Source organism: Passer domesticus, chromosome 19, assembly GCF_036417665.1.
Source record: "Passer domesticus isolate bPasDom1 chromosome 19, bPasDom1.hap1, whole genome shotgun sequence".
In the NCBI taxonomy this organism is placed as follows: domain Eukaryota; kingdom Metazoa; phylum Chordata; class Aves; order Passeriformes; family Passeridae; genus Passer; species Passer domesticus.
The window spans coordinates 6,392,464-6,410,240 of NC_087492.1; the positions used below are offsets into that span (position 1 = coordinate 6,392,464).

Below are 17,777 nucleotides of genomic sequence, written 5' to 3' on the forward strand. Positions count from 1 at the left end.
AGAGATCCTTCAGATCCCTGTGTTAGGGAGCAGCTCCCAGACCTGACCCCTTAAAAATCAGCATTTCTAATACTTCACTCACACAAATGGAGCCAATCCTTAAGCAATCTTTTCTTATCTTCATGCTCAATCATGGGCAAATATTTCCCACTCAGGCTCTCACCTGGGAAAGGCACCAGGAGAAAGGGCTGACAGCCCTAAAGAATGCTCTGTATCAATATAATAAGACATATTATTCTCCCCAGACATTCTGCCTGTCTTGTATGCCTGAACCATATGGAAGCAATAAACACTGTCCTCATCTCCTCTGAACAGCAGCTTTACCAGCAAGTCCTTTTGCAATCTGCCAACACCATAATGTCTGGTTTTTGTTTTTAATCTGTAGCAGATCATTATCAGTAAAAGCTGTGAAATACTGGAATTCCCTTCCTCTGCCCATGCAGAAAAGTCAGGGTTTGTTTTTCTGCTGATTCTCACAGAAGATCCATTTCCCTGTGCAGGTGTTTGTTAGGAAAGATGGTTAATTGAAGTACATCAGGGTTCTGGCACACTCCACACTGGATCATTACAGTGAATATTGACTTAATCCTCAACAGCATTTTAGGCTTCTGGGTGTACACTTAGTGAAATGCAGCAAAAGATCATAATAAGTAAATGTGCATGTATATAAATTAAAGGAAAATGATTTTTAATTACAGCCTTTAATGTTGTTGGGGCAACATGAACTGCCTTCTGAAAAGATCTTTTGGACAATAATGGAAAACAGATTAACATGTGTTTTCTTATGCAGGAGAAGCTAATGTGCTCTCACACTGGGCAGAAATCCTGCACACCATGTTTTGAATTAATAATAAATAATGGTCATTACTTACTGAACTGAACAACCACTGCCTGGGCAAAAAGGATTCAAGGGAGTAGCCACAAGACTGACCCAGGCACATTAACATCAGCCTGCAATAACACTTTCCATCTCTTTAGCCTCTGCAGTTGTGAAACATCTTTTGTTTTAGACTCCAGGCCCAAAAAAACTTATTAACCCACTTATGGAAATGACAGTATTTCACATGAAAAAGATGTCCCAAAGCCCATGCAAGTGACCCCACTGTATATCTGTACCAGAGACAAGAGGGAAGAGAGCATCCCAACACACTAAAAAGATGCTTCCCAGCATTTCACAAATATTTTTAGCCAGGATAGTTTAAGGATCCACTTTATGTAAGCTTCTGCATTCGGGCTCAATTTATGTGTGAATGCCTCAGGTTATATGGAGCCAGTAAATGATGTCTGGGTTCTGTCACAGAGCAGAGCTGGGAATGTCCCACCCCAGCACGCTGCCTGAGCTGAAGCCAGTGCAGCTCCTCTCCTCTGGAGGGTGGGGAGAACACTGAAATCCCTGCATTTCCACCCAAACAGGGGGTGCCAGGTATCAGCCCAAGGTCTGGAACAACACAGCACCTGGGAGGAGTGACAGACTCGGAAGCAAAAACCCCTGGGATTGAGAGAGGGAGATTGCAGAATTTGGGGTTTCAGCTCAGCCAGGGAAACTTTTTTTTTTTCTGGCAGAAAGGAAGATGACTCTGATGGAGAAAAGATGAGTGGGAAGGGGGGGAAGTGAGAGGGAGTCTGGACAATCCAAGGACCTTCAGCCACCTTGAAAGGGGCAAGGGAAGGGGAGCCAAAGGTCAGGGAACTGGAGAAGACAGAGGAGCAAGGCAAGGAACAGAGGGATATCCAAGGCCACTGGACCAAGGGGAGAGAGGCCCAAGAGCAGCAAAGCAGAGGAGCACCCTGAGCCAGAGGAAAGGTGGGTGGCTGCCAGGGAAACACAAGATGGTGCTGGAAAAACAAGGTAAAAAGACTCAACCCTGCATTTAAAATGGAGAGAAATATTAATACTGGTATTTGTGTCCCATTTTGGCCGGGGTCAGGATTTAAGAGCTCTATTACAGCACTGGGATACACAGCCAATTACAAAAAAAAAAGCAACTGAGGATATAGAATGCCATAAAAATGACATTTGTGCCCTTCAGCGTGCGCAGATAATTCTGACTGAATCCAGTAAAGTGTCAAACTGTAGCCAAAGGCAAAATTGTCCCTTTGTCCTTGTATCCAGACACACCAGCTGACTGATCCTGAACTCCCCTTTCCCTCCTACATTTTTTTCTCCCAAGCTTTCCAGTACACCTAATAAAAGGATGCAACACCTCTAAAAAATTCAAATAAACACCTCCAGCCTAGAGTCTGCACACGGATGGAGGGTAATGCTGCAACCATAAATGCTACCTTTAAGTAAAGTAATGAATTAAATTACTCTGTATTCTTTCCTAGCACAAGTGTCAACAGCATTCAGGAGAATCTTCAAAAGGAATTCAGGCTTTTCATTTTAAAAGCTCGACTATCACATCAGTAGCTGGCACTCAGCAGCCTAAAATCACTTATTTGAGAAAGTCTGTAATAGCTGCACTCACTGTTTGCTTAGCACAAGTATTTATTATAAAATAAATTACAGTTCTCACACCTTTTATGCACTCAGAGAAACAACCTGCATTGATTTATTGTTTACAAAGGACTGTGTCAAATTCAGACCTGTCAGGCACGAGGCAGCTCTGCTTGGCTCACTGAATGAGTCCCACACAGGTCACTTTTGATGTATTCACCCTCTGCTACATTTGCTCATTTTCAGCCCTTCCTGTTTCAATATTCCTCTTTATTTCAATGGAACAACTTGGCAGGCAAAGCATCATCCAGCTCTGGGCTTGTCCTGCAGGCTTGCACTGAAAATCTGATGGGAATCTTGAAGGGAACTTGGAAAGGACTTTGGAAAATCACCTTGTTCCACCCCTGCCATGGCAGGGACACCTTCCACTGTCCCAGGTGGTTCCAAACCCCATCCAGCCTGGCCTTGGGCACTGCCAGGGATGCAGGGGCAGCCACAGCAGCTCTGCCAACCCTCCCAGGGAAGAATTTCTTCACCTAATCAACAAATTTGGGGATACCCAGAATCTATTTGTGACCAAAGTCACCCATGTGAACTAAGCTGACTTTTAGGAACCAGAGATCTTATTATTTCACTTTTTACTTTCTTTGTTCCTTGGCTCCTCATGAGTATCTCAATTTCCCCATCACCCCAAGGGATGAAGGCAATGAGAAAAGTTCTTTCTTCAGACAGATACAGAGAATAAGGGTGATTAATAACAAGAAGATATTTTGCTAAAATACACTGATATTTCTGGTGGGTTACACCAGATTTCCACATTGCAACCCAACATTACTCAGGGTTGGTAAAGGGTGATACTTTGTAAACACCAACACAGATCATGAGAAAAAGAGTGAGGAAAAGCTGTTTTCAGGAATAAAAGCTATCTACCCAGTGTTTTTGCATTCCACAGATAATATAATCATTTATCTGATCCAGTTTCTTGTAATCTCTGTGGCAGAGGAAAAGTAATCATGGAAGCAAGACAGTTCTTCAGGGTGTATTACAGCTTGTTCTAGGTTTCAACATTTTCAGACTAAGGAATTTAGGAAATCAAATTTTAAGCCCAAGCATTTGGAGCTACAAAATCAGCATCACCACGTAAAAAGAATCTGAACTGTTGGAACAGCACGACCATGAAATATTCTATTATTTCTTCTCTCGGTACTGTGTTTGAAGTGAGAAACAAAATGCATTAAAAGCTATGGATTTTACAAGGTATAAGCTTTTACCAGTCATGAAACAGCCCTCAAAGCTAACATGCCATCTATAAAAAACAACTTAAGGAGCTGGAAAAAAACCCCAAACCACCCCACTTTTCAATTCAATTGCTTTGGGGAAATAAAAAGTGCAGAGAGGCTCGATTTTCATTTTGAGATCAAGAAAACCGATTAGGTTTGAAGAGCATAACAAGTCAGCAAATTCAAGGGTTGGTAACAGGGAAGAAGCTCAGTTCCTCTTCTAAATAAAATTAAATCAGATGAAAACCCTGAACACCACAGAGTTATTCACGTGAAGCAAGAAGAATCTGGACTTCATGATTAAAATCCAGTTGATCCAAGCCCTTCATTTAGCTACTAGCTTAAAGAGGCAGAAACAATTCCTTTTTTATTAACATGACAAGTGAATGGTTTGCCAAATCTTGTGGCTACAGCCCCCATAACATTCAAACTTACTCAACCTTGAAGGAAACTGCTGTTGGATTCTTTATACATGGAAGGACTGAAAAATACAGATGACACTTTGGAAATTGCAGTCAGTGGCGTGGCCAAGAAACTTCCCTACCAGGGCAGATTAATACTTTGGTTTGGCAAAAAACAAACAACATTTTTTTCCCACACATTTGTTTTCTTTAAAAACATGTAAAAGTTTACTAGTCAGAGCAAACGGTATATGGAGCCAGTGGGGCTTGTTAAAATGTTCTAATTACCCAAACATTTACGCAGGCAATTTCAAACTAAAAGCAGACATTATCAACTAATGTGCATTTATGTTTAATTAAGGAAAAAAAAAAGAAAAATCCTCCTTGTAACGTATATCTGTGATCAGCACAGAGCAGATTTTTGGCCAAATTAGGTAAACAGCTCAGCCTCTTAAAATTACAGGCAGTGTAACCCAGCACTTGGCCAGCACAAGGCAAAAAATATGAGGTTATTTGGGATATTTGGGAAGGGAAGAAAAGAAAAACAGGGGCCAAAGCATTTAAAGAAAGAAAAAAAAGAGCAAAAGGCAGCGCACTGAGTTTTTTTCAGGTTTCAATGAAATTTTTATCAGGGAAGGTTCCCTGTTCTAGGAAGCAATTTCGGATCACTAAACAATGGCAGAATTGCCTGCAGCCCAATGATCACGGCATTCACTCAGGGCACAAGAGCATTCCAGCATTTGAATATTCAATTTTATTTTTTCTTTAAGCAAAGCAGAGGGAAGACAAATTCCCTACCCACATCCAAACCACTTCCTAAGCTCTGCTGTGGATGCCCTCATCTAATCCCTCCTCCTCAATGACCTGCCCAGGTGCCCAGGATTTGTTGCCTAATTTCTAGGAAAGAAAAAACCAACAAACACTTTCTTCGAAAGCCTCCAAAGGAAGGTAATATGAAAAAACCAACTCATTTTATTTTTTGACACTTTATGAGCATCACTGTAGACACATTTACATGCTTTTTAGAATTCATAATTATTCCAATCCAACAAACATCCACAGTGTAAATTCACAGGATAAGTTCACCTTTACTGCCACTACAAGATGGAATAATAGGCAGAAGGGTTGTACAAAGAACAAAATAAAAAGTGATTTTAGCATAAGATGCCAAAGGGGAAGATGTCACACACCTTTTAGCGCTAAGTTCTCAAATCTACTTTTCAAATTGCAAGAGCTATAGGTTAATATTTTCTTTCAGAGCAACCCTCTAAGGATCTTCAGATCAGATAATCCTTTTTCCAGTGTCATATAAATCCAGGCCTCTTGTAAAAGAATTTCTCTGTTCAGGGATTCATAAATCCACCAAGTTCAGTAATGAACTGGGTGTTTCCTTTCCTAGGAACTCAATTGAAGGAAAAAAAATCCCCTCTCTGCTAAGCAGTGAGAGACTGGAGGCTGTAAATGGAGAGATCAAAGGCAGGCTGGGTTCAGGTGCTCCGGTGATCGCACCCAACGTCATCTGCACTACTCTGGGAGTGGGAAATGTCCACTGGACACTGCCCAGACCCCTTTGTGCAGACACCCTGCACTAAATCAAATTCCTCCCTTGGCAAAAAGCAGAGAGGGCCAAGGCTTTCCCCATCTTTTTTTGTTGTTTTATTAGAATTCATCCTGGTTTCCTCTCGCCGCCCCCACGCACGGATCCAGGCTGGGGAAATAAATCTCAGGAAGGATTCCTCATTAAGCACACCAGGATCAACCAGCCACACCAGCTGCAGCTATGATCTCTAAATAATCCAGGTGAAAGGTATCAAGTATTCAAATATTCAATATCAAATATTGAAAAAGTTTAAAGAAACTGCTTATAAAGCCCAAAATACTGAGCAATACCCTGACAAAACAAGAATCTTAAACTCTCAAGAGAAAAGACCCTATAGAATAAAACATCTTTCACTCCATATGGGGAGTGATTTCCAAGAAAATCTGCACAACACTTTGTTTCCTCTTCAGGTTTTAAGTCAGGATTTCAAGGATAAAACAATTATGTTTGTAATTAGAAAGTTTTAAAGGCAACAGAAATCAGCTTTATTCCAGTGATACACAAGGGAGCATGTTCTAAAGATCATCAGTGTTTTCTTAATAATTTCTGGAGAGAAATTGATATGACTGACACTAATTGATATGCTCAATAAAAGGCAAAGAGGAAAAATAAGAATTATATGTAACAGACAACATCAACTCACAGCACCCCAGAGCTGTAATTCCCACAGTGTCACACACACACAACCTTGGCACACTTGGCAAACCAGAGAACACTTAATGTAAGCAGCTGGAAAAAAGAAAAGATGTATTGCTTGGATTTAAAAAAAAAAAAAACAACCCAATATATAAACAGATGATCCATCTTTTTTATTTGATGGCAATCCTGTTTTCTTGTGTGGCACATATTTGCACATGTTGCATCATGGCCAGTATGAATTTTGGCTCCCCAGACTGTTTAACCCTTCATTTAAAAACCTCTTACTCAGCTCTCATTGTGTTATTCTCTCCCTAAGAACAGATCTCTTGTGAACTCCATGACCAGCAATCACGCTGCCCATCACAAAAAGGAAAAGAAATGCAATAAATCCTTTTTCTCCTGATCAGATATTTTTCTTTAACAGTGTGCTTTTGCTTCACCCTGCAAAGCCCTGTGAGTAGCATTAAAGTCAGAAATTAGGAGTGTCCAGATCAGGATCATTCTGGGTTTCCTCCCATCTCAGAGCACTGGTCCCAATCCTTTGGGCCACAGAGGAGTTCAAAGAAGGTGTTGAATCTTAGGACAATTTTTGCACCTGAAATTTGCAGAAACAAATAATCTTGTCTAAAAATCCATTTCCACCAACTCCTGAGGGAGCTGGTGGGAAATCTGGAACCCCTGGAGCTGTGGGCAGGTTCTCCTGCAGGGGCTGCACTGGGACACAAGCAGAGACCCTGCAATTCCACTCTGCTGTGATCCCTCTGATCAGCCTTTATGGACATGGAGAACAGCAAGGAAGAACATTCTGATCTTTAATTTTTCATGTATTTATGGCAGAATCCCACCCTCACTGAGGCCCTGAGGTTGAGGTGCTGCAGCAGCACAAGCCCAGCAGATTTGCAGGATGGAGTCCTCGGGGAGGGGAACAAAACCTCCAGGTTGTGCCAAGTGTTTGTGCTCAGACTCAGACAAACATTCCCAGCACTGCCAGCCTGCCCTGGGAAGCAGGAGCCGTTCCTGATGTGACAGAATTTCCTGACAACGTGAGATGACATGGATGCAGCAAACTCCCAATTTCCTCGTGCCTCATGGTACAAATTGAAAGAGCTTTCTGCAATTCCCCTCTCCTGACTTCAGCTGATTCAATAACACACCAGAATTTAAACACAGACACCCTTCCCTCTCCCCTCCTTGCACACACAGCATATCAAACCCATGGAATTACTCCTGACTCGGCCTTGAGCAGCCAACACGATGTCAATTTTACATGTTTTATAAAGCAACAGCATGTAGAAAGCAACTCAAATGCAGGTCATATCAAGCATGTGACCCACAGAGCAATCAAAGACTGCCTGAAACTGTCATTCAAGGTTCAATCAGCTTCTTGCAGGAAAAATGAAACATCTGTGGCCCAGAGAATTAAGTTATGTATTGCATAATTCATCTGGTGTCTGCCACAGCAGCCATTTTAATGCTCTAGTGATAAACATGTTTGATTATTTTTGTTTTGTTTCCTGTCGCCTCCATGGTATTTCTATTTATCCACCCATACCACAATGCGGAATGGAGATAACAAATATACAAACCAGTGTTATAGTCAGCTGATAAGATGTGGGAAATCAGCAGCCTTATAAATCACAGCACTGTTATACCCTGTGTTCCCTGCAACTGTCCTCGTTTGGGGTCTTTTGGGTACACTCTGCAGTTAGATTTGCTGATGAAATCATTGTTTCCCAAGGATCCAAACATTTGGATTGAGCTTTAGAGGTTTTTCTATTAGGAAAGCTGCTCTCCTCATACACAAAGCAAGTTCCTCGCTGGTTCCTAGGTTTTTCCGCCCCTCAGTTCTTTCTGATCCTGACACAAGCAGGACAAATGTGCATCTCACACCAGACCCTGGATCCTTCTCCATCCACTTATTCCACTGGTGGGTTTGTGGTGCACACTGGCAGAAACCCTGGTTCATCCTTTGCAAGTCATTTTGGGACGTGATTGTTTTATTAGTGGTAACTTAGTTCACTTTACTCCCAAATGTGTGAATCCTGACACCTTCCCAGCTGCCCTGCACCTCCCTGGTTTCCAGAGCACATTCCTGCAGGGCAGGTGGGGACATGGAGGCTCTGGGTCCATACCTGCTCTCTGGGTGTTTATTCCCCTTGCCAGGGTTGAGCATTTGAGCAGTCTGCTCACAGAGCTTCAGCTGGCAGTTAATTTGCTCCCCAATTAAACATCATCTGAGAGAGATTTAACAGACTTGGGTGACAGTGATTTACTCCAAAAAGCAGCTTTGAACCAGCTGCTGTAAGAAACCAAGGAGCAGCCTCTGAAGTGGTGGAGTCAGGTGGGTTCTGCCCCATTTTTGTGCCTGAGTCTATGGGATTCCTGCAGTGAGGAAATCCTCCCTGCACAGAGCAGCTCTGCTGGGGCAGTTTCACCTGACAGCCAGAGCTGCTTCCTGAGGTGCTGCTGCTGGAGGTGAGTCAGGGATAAAAAACATCCTCCCCAAGGCCCAGGCCAAACAAAGCCCTGCTTCCCATGGATTGTTCCCATAAAGTTGTTTAGACAGCACCTACTGCAACAATATCAGCTGTGCCATCTGGGCTTTTTTAGCTGCCCCCCATTGCTGCTTCCCCTCTCCCCTGAATGTCCCCTCCTCACCTCCCACCCACAAACTGTAGGAAATACAGATTGAAGACGTGGCTGATCAACCTGCAGCCCTCCAATGGGTAATTTTGCCTGCTTTTCCTCCCATCCCCAGCTCCTACAAGCTCCACCAGAGCTCCCCTTGCCGGGGATTTCTAATGCTGTTAATTACTGCCGAAGTCAATCAGCAGCTTCCAAGTTAATTTAGGAGGGGAACTGATGAGCTCCAAGCAGGCTGGCAGTGAAACAGAGCACAGGCTCCTGGAAGCTCCATTTCCTTTGGAAACTGGGATAAAGGCTGTGGTCCTGCAGGGCTGTGGATGCACAAACAGGCTGCTCTGCTCCCAGGACACAGCAGCAGAGCCTGCCAGGTTTTCACAATTTGCCTTTTTTTTTTTTTTTAATTTTACTTGAAAAAATAAGTATAATGAAGTATAAAATAAAAACTTCTTAAAAGAACAAATCTTATTAATTCTGCTTCTACAACTTCTATCATCTCTTTTACAATTCTTTCTCCAACTACCTAAATAAATAGAATTTATTTTTATATACAATATTTAATAATAGTAATAGTAGTAATAACAGTAGAAGTAGTAATAATAATAGTGGAAGTAGTAGTAGTTTGATATTTGGAAAATAAAGACCCTGCAATAATTTACCTATTTTTACTTATGAAATTAAAATAGATGATTTAGCCAAAATTAGAAATCTTAATTGCAGGCATCTTAAGTGTCATTCTCTTTTATTGGAATAGCAATATTTTAGATTGAAGAATCAGCAGGAAGAATTGTCTGTGCTTTGATTAAAGATCCTCTAAAAATACACACAAATATTTAAATTTACTTAATAATATCACTGCAGTTACAATGTGTAAAATAAGCACAAATGTCAAGGATATGGGATGGATTGCTGGTTTTTTTCTGTTTTTATTTTGTTTTGTTTATTTTTATTTTTGTTTTGTTTTTATTAGAATCACCATGTCACATTTGAAATATTCCTTTAGGTTTTGAGCAGTTACAACCCCAAAATGAACAATCTTCCCTCATTCTACACCACTGCCAAAATCACAGATTTCTGTATGTTTGTTTTCTTTAGAGCACAAACAACCTCAAAAAATTGGAGACTGTTCAGAATTTTTACTGTATCAACATTCATATTCCAGATTAATCTTTAGGAGCTTCTTTCCAGAGACACTCAGCATCTCCTCCTTAACCACAGAGAGAGCTGAGGAGCTCAGTAATTTGGAAAAATTAGGTATTGATTGATGTCTGCCCTTATTCCCCTTATTTATTCCGTGTCTTTGTCCATCACTGTAAGAACCCATAAAAGCTTTTCTCTGACTCCCCCCAGTTTATACTCAGTACAAGAGCTTTAAGTCAGTTTGAAAACAAGAGCACAGCCAGAATTCTGTGTACAGGTGTCAGTGCACAGACACAGATCAAAGGTAAATTACTGCATCCCAGCAGAGCAGTGACAGACCCCAGCTCCTGCCTTTGGGAGCAGAGCAATCCCCCAGGGAGCTGAACAGGGGTCAGGGGGATTCTCCCACCCTAAAAAGGGAAAGGCAGACCTGTTCCAGTCACAGCCCAAATGCTCGAGTTCACTGAATTATCTGTGCCCTTACCCAGTCTGACCTGGAACTGCTGCTGTGGAGTGTAAGACAACATCCTGCACAGCCTTTTGAAGGATTTATTGCCAGGAAACACAATGAATGTGTCCACCAGGCCAATAATCTCCAATTTACTATTTCTTACCAAGCTGCTGATGTATGCCTCCAAGCACATTAACCAACAGGCACTCAAATACAACAATATGCTGCTTTCATTGTCAAACCACCTGTAGCACCTGGACAGTGGTTTATGGGCATTATTTAGGGATGGAATCTGCATTAAAATGCAACCTTTTGCCTTTCTCAGTTTAAAGGACATGCATGTTGTGCAAACTGACTGCAGTAACACAGCACTAAAATGGGAGATGTATTTGGAGAATGCTTTAGATGCTCTTGGCTTAAAAGTGAACACAGGTGATGTGCCCATTCTCTGTTAGCTCCTCAAGCAAGATATTTGCTTCTGGCTATTGAAAATAGCATTACATGGTCTTTGATAAAGGCAGCTGATGTCCTTCTATTCAATAACGGGAATGAAAATTGCAAAAAGCATGATAGAGATGTGTTTATTCTATATTTTGAGTAGGTTTTACTTTTCCCAGGAGCTATGCTGAAGATTAACAACCGGGATGATTGCTGTCTTTATAATAATGTATTCAATTACCAATATGGTTTTCTCTCTTCCCAATTTGTCCCCGCTTTGCTCTGAATGGAGACACCACTCCTGTCAAATGGCAATCATGTCAGCACCTTGCAGCTTCACTTCAGAGTTATCAACAACATCAATCTTGCTGACCCCACTGACAAAGCAGCAAAAAACAAAAACAAAACAAAACAAACAAAAAAAAAAAAAAAAACCAAAAAAAAAACAGGCAGAAGGAAACAAAAGGAGGGAATGTGAGACCACAGAGCAGGGAAAACACACCAGGGCAAGGAGAACAGGCAGGTGTTGTCCAAACCTGCACAAGTTCATTATCACTTCATGAGGGCAGGCCCCTGAGACACAGAGCAACCTCCTGGGCTTCAGATGAAGGAGTTGCTCCCTCTCTCTCCTTTCCCTTCACTCTGTGGGACACCCAAAAATCAGGCTCAGCCCCAGAGCCACCAGGAGTAGGTCAAGGAGCTGGATGACAATTTGGCACTGACCTCTGGCTGTGCTGGAGCTTTCCTTGAGCCTCCAGTGCCAGCAGGTTTTATTTTCACATCACTGCTGAATATTTAACTCTGCTCAATTTTCTCCAACTTTAGCATCCAGTTGTATTGGATTGTGAAGGATGCTCACTAATATGACTGACAGATTGCCTGTCTACACAGAATCCAAACTAGACAGCAAAATTACTTTAAATAGTCCTCCATGGCAAACCCCAGCAACACCAGGTATGACTGCAAGCCCTTGGAGGACAGCAGAGCAGGATCTTCTAATTTACCCTTTTAAAATGTTATTTGCAGAAATACTTTTCAAATTCTTTATTTCCCTTTCAACAGTTGTTGAGACTTTAAAATGCTGCTGAAATAAAACAGCTTCAGGCTTGACTAATGCTGTACTCCATGGTAAGGAACTATTTGATTATTCTGTTTTGACAGTTAATAGAACAGATTTAGTATTTCTATAGAAGGGGAATTGGAACTGGAAATATTAGTTTTGTGTTGCTAATGACAATTCCTCAACATTTCTACTACAGCAGAATCCCTGAGTGGATGAAAAAACATCCTTCCCACATAAACAAACAGCTGTAGGAGAGAAGGGAAGTAAGGAAATGCCAACCAACCTTTTGGATTTGCCTGGTTTTTGCTGCAGGGCTAATTCTGCAACCAGCAGCTCTCAGAGCCACAAACCCAGCATTTGCTCAGTGAGTAATTTCAGCCTGCTCAGACCCTCAGTGCCAAACACTGCCCCTGCTGCTCCTGGGCCTGGGGAGGTGTAAAGGTCACCTGTAACCCTTCTGCTGTCCCACCTGCACCCAGCTCCTCAGGGCTGGCAGCTCTGCCCAGCTCTGTGCTGCCCCAGGTCTGAGCCAAGGCTTCAGCTGGGCCCTCCTGGAGCAGGAAGCTGAGAGCAGGCACAGCCATGGAGCAGGGCAATTCCCCCTTCTCTCCCAAAGCACACAGCTTGTGCCAGCACTGCGTGTGTAAAACAGGAACTTCCCAAAAAGAGCTGGTTTAGTCTTCTGCTGTTTTCCCTTTATGGCTCTGGGGGGTAAATCATTACTCCAGGGAACCTCACTTTGCTCCTCCAGGGTTCTGCAAACACTGAGGATGGGGCTCTCTGGCTCTGTCTCCTTCCTCATCACCTTTCCTGCTGCCTGCAGCTGCAGCACCTTCCCAAGCCATGGGCTGAAGCTTTCAGCAGGAGTTTATTTCAGTTATGACTGAAATAAAAGGTGTGGGAGGAGAGGTCTGTATGGGCAGGATGCACAAATACATTGTAAGGCTCATGACTTTAACCCAGGAATGTTTTTTATTAAATTTATTCCAAGAAATGGTCAATAATTAAGTCTTCTACAGGCCCTGGCCATGTAGGTTATTTAAGGGTACTGAATACAGCTAAACTTAGTCCCACTGCTATGGAGGTAGAAGGTGCAAGGGATCAGGAATTAACTAGAGACAATGTGAGTGTAAATGATAAATAATAAAAGTTTAGCTCATACAGATGCCAGACAATATGTGGACTGAAAAACAGTAACAAAAAGTGTTAAGTTTATCCACCATACACTGCACAGAAGGATTGTTAAACACTGCCCTGGGTGAGGACAGGCACGTGCCTGGCAGGTCCCACCACTGCCAGCTCCCTTGATGGCAAGGCAGTGACAGAAATCAATCCAACAGGCAGCAAGACAAATAAGTCATCTGTATCACAGCTAAAATATGGTGTTGATCAATAACAGAAAATGAACTTGCACTCCTTTGCCAAGAAAATAGATTATTTAATCAGAGTACAGACAGATAGAGATGTTACATAATCAAAAATAGCTCGTGCTGCTATATTTAGTGGCCACTGTGTTTTAGAGAGGAGGGCAAAAGTACACCCATTATCAGCTACCAGCCCCCTGCTGAAATGGTTTTCTGATGAGTTAAGTTGCTCAGACATGCTTTAACACCACCATATTGGATATTTAAAACTACAACAACTATGACAGTACAAAGACATTAAATAGAGGAAAGCAAAGGAGCCACTGCTGTCCTATGGACAGAAATCCTCAGGGTTAAAAGGATCAAGTCCCAGCCAGAGCTTGTGCACCAGGGGATCTCCAGCATTCATTTCTGACTTGCAGACTACCTGGAGTTTTCCATCAAAGGATGGAACATTAGTACAGCACATTTGCAGTTTATGACTGGTTGCCTTTCACAGTTATTGCTGTGATTTCTCAGCAATAACCAGTGGAATTGCAGGAATTTGCAGAACACACAGAAAATCACTGATCAGGACCATCAGCACAGAGCTCACTTGATAGCACTGCAGCCTGCCTGGCCATGGCACAGCTGAGAGAGAGCCTTCCTCCATCCCCGAGATCCACAGGGATTTCATCAGAAGCTCAAAGCAAAGCCTGTACATGGATGTTCCCCCAGATGTGAACAACATCACCAACAGGGTCAGCTCTCCCCCAGCTTCCCCACCCAACAATAAACACTGGGGAAAAGAGTGCCATTAGTGCTGAAGCCAAGCACCTCTAATTTTTATGGTTTCAGGTATGGAAAAGTTCAAGAAAGGCACCAGAAAAACCAATAAACTAAGGGCTTCCACCCTTTTACATAAAAGTGGAAGAAAACTCCCTCTTCTGATCCAGAACATGGATAAAAAGAACATTTAGTAGAATAGCCAGTGATTGAACTTGGTAACCACACTTTCTTCTGTTGTTTTAGGGTTCCAACCCAACAAGGAATTACAGAAACTGGGATTTGCATGAAGTTTATAGAGCTGCTTCACACGGGTGTGCAGCCACAGCAGCTCTTGTTTAAAGCAGTCCTGGAAGGTGGTGATTCTGCAGGACCAAAGCTTTGCCATGTATTTTTCCCTGGGATATCCATTTTGCACATCCAAAGGAAGCAAAAACTTCATGAAGACAAAAAATTCTTGGTGAGCATTTTAGAGAGATAAGAAAACAAACTGTCTAAACAGGGATCAAAGGTGCTGTTTCAGTGTAAGATACATTAAAAACCCCTCAAATGTTCAGGAAAGCCAGAGAGGAAAGAAAGCACTATGTCCATTAATACTACTACTAATAAAAGATAATTATAGCTGGCTCCAAATGTTAACAATTTAATAGTTACAGGACCTAAGTACTGTAAATGACTAATGCAGGCAGCAAATGTATTTGCAGCAGTGTGCAAAACAAAGCCCTTAAAAGTAGATAGCTCTGGGAAAGGAAGGATAAACTGCTTTATAACATCAGCTCTGAGCACACGACATGAAGAAGGGCTCTGTAATATCTTCCTTTGGTGACTGGTGACAAGAACATGTCCTTGATTTACCAAGATGATGAAAACCCAATAATGCCCAATTTGGGAGTGTCAGATACCTGCATGATTCCAACAGCAATGTTGTATCTTTACTGTTCTTATCAGAATGATACATGATGGGTGATTTTTTTCTATTTGCACAAGAAGTCACAGCATACTTCCAGACCTCATCCATATGAAAAGCCAAGGAAAGACTGCTGATGAATTTAAGTGACTACAAACTGGAATAAGCAACAAAACTGCTGATTATTTACTACCTAAAACTTCCAGGTTACATTCTCCTGCCAGAAATTGTGTTGAGTAATGCTTTCATTCGATTTGCTCACGATGTTCTCTGTTGATGAATGTATCTGATTTCATGTAAATGTGATTAAATAAATCAGACAGTGTAAGGCTGTATTGAGTCTCAAGAGGTTCTAATTCAAGATGTGCAATACTTGCCCCAATAAGCACAACTGAGCTAAACCTTGTGCATTATTACCTTCTTAACCTCAAAAACCCTCTGCTTGCCTCATTGTTGTTAACATGGGTGTAACATCAGATTTGGCATAAATCACCCACACTGATTCAAAGGTATGTGAGGAGTGAAGAGGAAGGGATGGGAAATGAAAAGGAGAAATAAAGAAGGTGGGAAAATTCCTTCAAAACATCTTTACTTCCTTGGAGCTCCCAGCTCCTGGCACACAGAGGGAGCAGGTAACATGGAGTGAGTGCTGGGGCTGACATTTGCAGGTAGCAGAAATCCAGGGGAACAGCTCTGAAGCCAAGGCTGTTGATAATCACTTGTCTACATGTGATGCTACAAGTCTGATCTTACACAGTACAAGTGTTAGACCTTCACCTGCCACACAGAGTTCTGGGCACACCAATCTCTGAGCAAGGAACACCAGCCAAAGAACACAGCGAGCCCACGCCACATATTCCTTGCAAATTAAAAAAGGTTTTTTGGAAAGGTATTAGATGCATGATTCAGAACAGGAACTGTGTCTGCCACCAGCAAAATGACTCCTGAGGGTGACAAGGTTGTCATTTCCAGCACAACTGTCCTACAAAACTGGGTTTTCTAGGCTCTAAGGAATGAAGGATATGGGGATTTTCCTGACTGTCATTTACTCTCTGTGAAATCAAGTTTAGACCTCACTTGTCCCACAGCAGATCAGTACAGAATCAGGGAATGGCTTGGGTTGGAAGGGTCCTTAAGGATCATCTCATTCCCACCCCCTGCCATGGGCAGGGACACCTTCCACGTGCTCCAACCCAGCCTTGAACACTTGGTCACTTTTTGTTCATGGCAGGAACACCCTCTGCCAAGAGGCAGGAATTTTACCCCTTTGAGTCAATCCCTAGATCTCTCCTAGAGTATGGCACAGAGGTGAAGGATCCCACAGCCTACACACTCTGTGGGAGCCACCCCTGGAATTGCAGCCCATGGCTGGAGCTCTTCCCACCCAAGGAACAGCTCCTGCCACTAAGGCAAGGCTGAGTTTGCACTTAACCAATGGATTAGGGCTCATCCACACCCCAAAAGGGTTTGTTTGCCCTACTGCAGACAAATTCTGATATGAACTGGCAGACAATGCACTGGATGAATGCTGGAACAAAGAGGCTGCTGGTGTCTCCAGCAAGTTAGGGACAACACTAAACAACTCCACTTGTAAGCAGAACATTATTTTCCCCGATATCATACACAGAAGCTGCTGTTTAATTAAAACTAAGCTGCTTAAGCCATTAAACTGGCAAATGGCTGCACCAAATGACTTGTCATTGTTAGCATTCCAGCAGCAGGAGTTGTTTGTTGTCACTCAGATGGCAACTTCCAATGCTAATGCACATTTCCCAACTGGCTCCATGGATCTGAACCAGCCCAGGACAGGGAAGTTATTAAAAGTGCTGCTGCATATTACCAAGGAGTACCTTCTTCAAAGACACCCACATCGTGTGCTCTGCTGCAATTTAATTATTTCCAACTTGTGCCCTAGAAATATGAGCCATTCCAGGCACTCACTTGCATTTTAAAAGGTAGAACAATCATTTCTGTATCAATTCTGGCTTGAGCCCCAAGTCCAGATAAGCCTCCTGATTTAGATCTTGCAGATCTCAGCATCAAAATCTATAATAAAAAGCATAACCTACTACAGCAGCTACTTTATTCTGATTCCATGCAAATAGAAAAATTAAAATACATTTTTAAAAAAATCAACATTTTATCTTGGGTCAGTAACAAGAAAAGATCATTCTGGCCATGCAGACAACCTTCAAAGCCATGGACAGTGATCATCCAGGAATCCAAGTGGAGACATTCCAAAGGACTCTGTTTGCTTATCACTTGGATTTGGGTCAAGACAGGGAGCATCAGGCAGAGGTGTCTCTGGAATCCATGGTAGGACACTCTGCCTCCTCTCCTCTGCAATCTTCCCCTCCCCTAAATGGGAGGGGCTGTGGTGAGGAACAGAAATAGTTAAATTGAATTTGTCCATCTTTTTACTTCCTATGAGTCATGCTCCTCAACTCTACCTGTCTTCGTATAAAAATCTACAGCTCATTAAATAAATATTTCCACTCTGGCTCAGTAAAAGCAGAGGACTCTCACAATAAAGCACCACACAGGTAAAACAATGAAAAAGGGTACAATTATTAAAACAGCCCATCCCAGTGCTCTAAGATGGGGCAGTCAGTGGTAACACAGCATTAATATTATGACAGATGCCATTTG

The 17,777-nt window shown here is 42.3% G+C and overlaps 1 protein-coding gene across 13 annotated transcripts in view; it reads right to left on the reverse strand.

Moving 5' to 3' along the window:
* Positions 1–17,777, reverse strand: part of CUX1 (cut like homeobox 1) — a 307,940-nt gene that overhangs the window by 101,993 nt on the left and 188,170 nt on the right. The gene's annotated exons all lie outside the window — the stretch shown is intronic.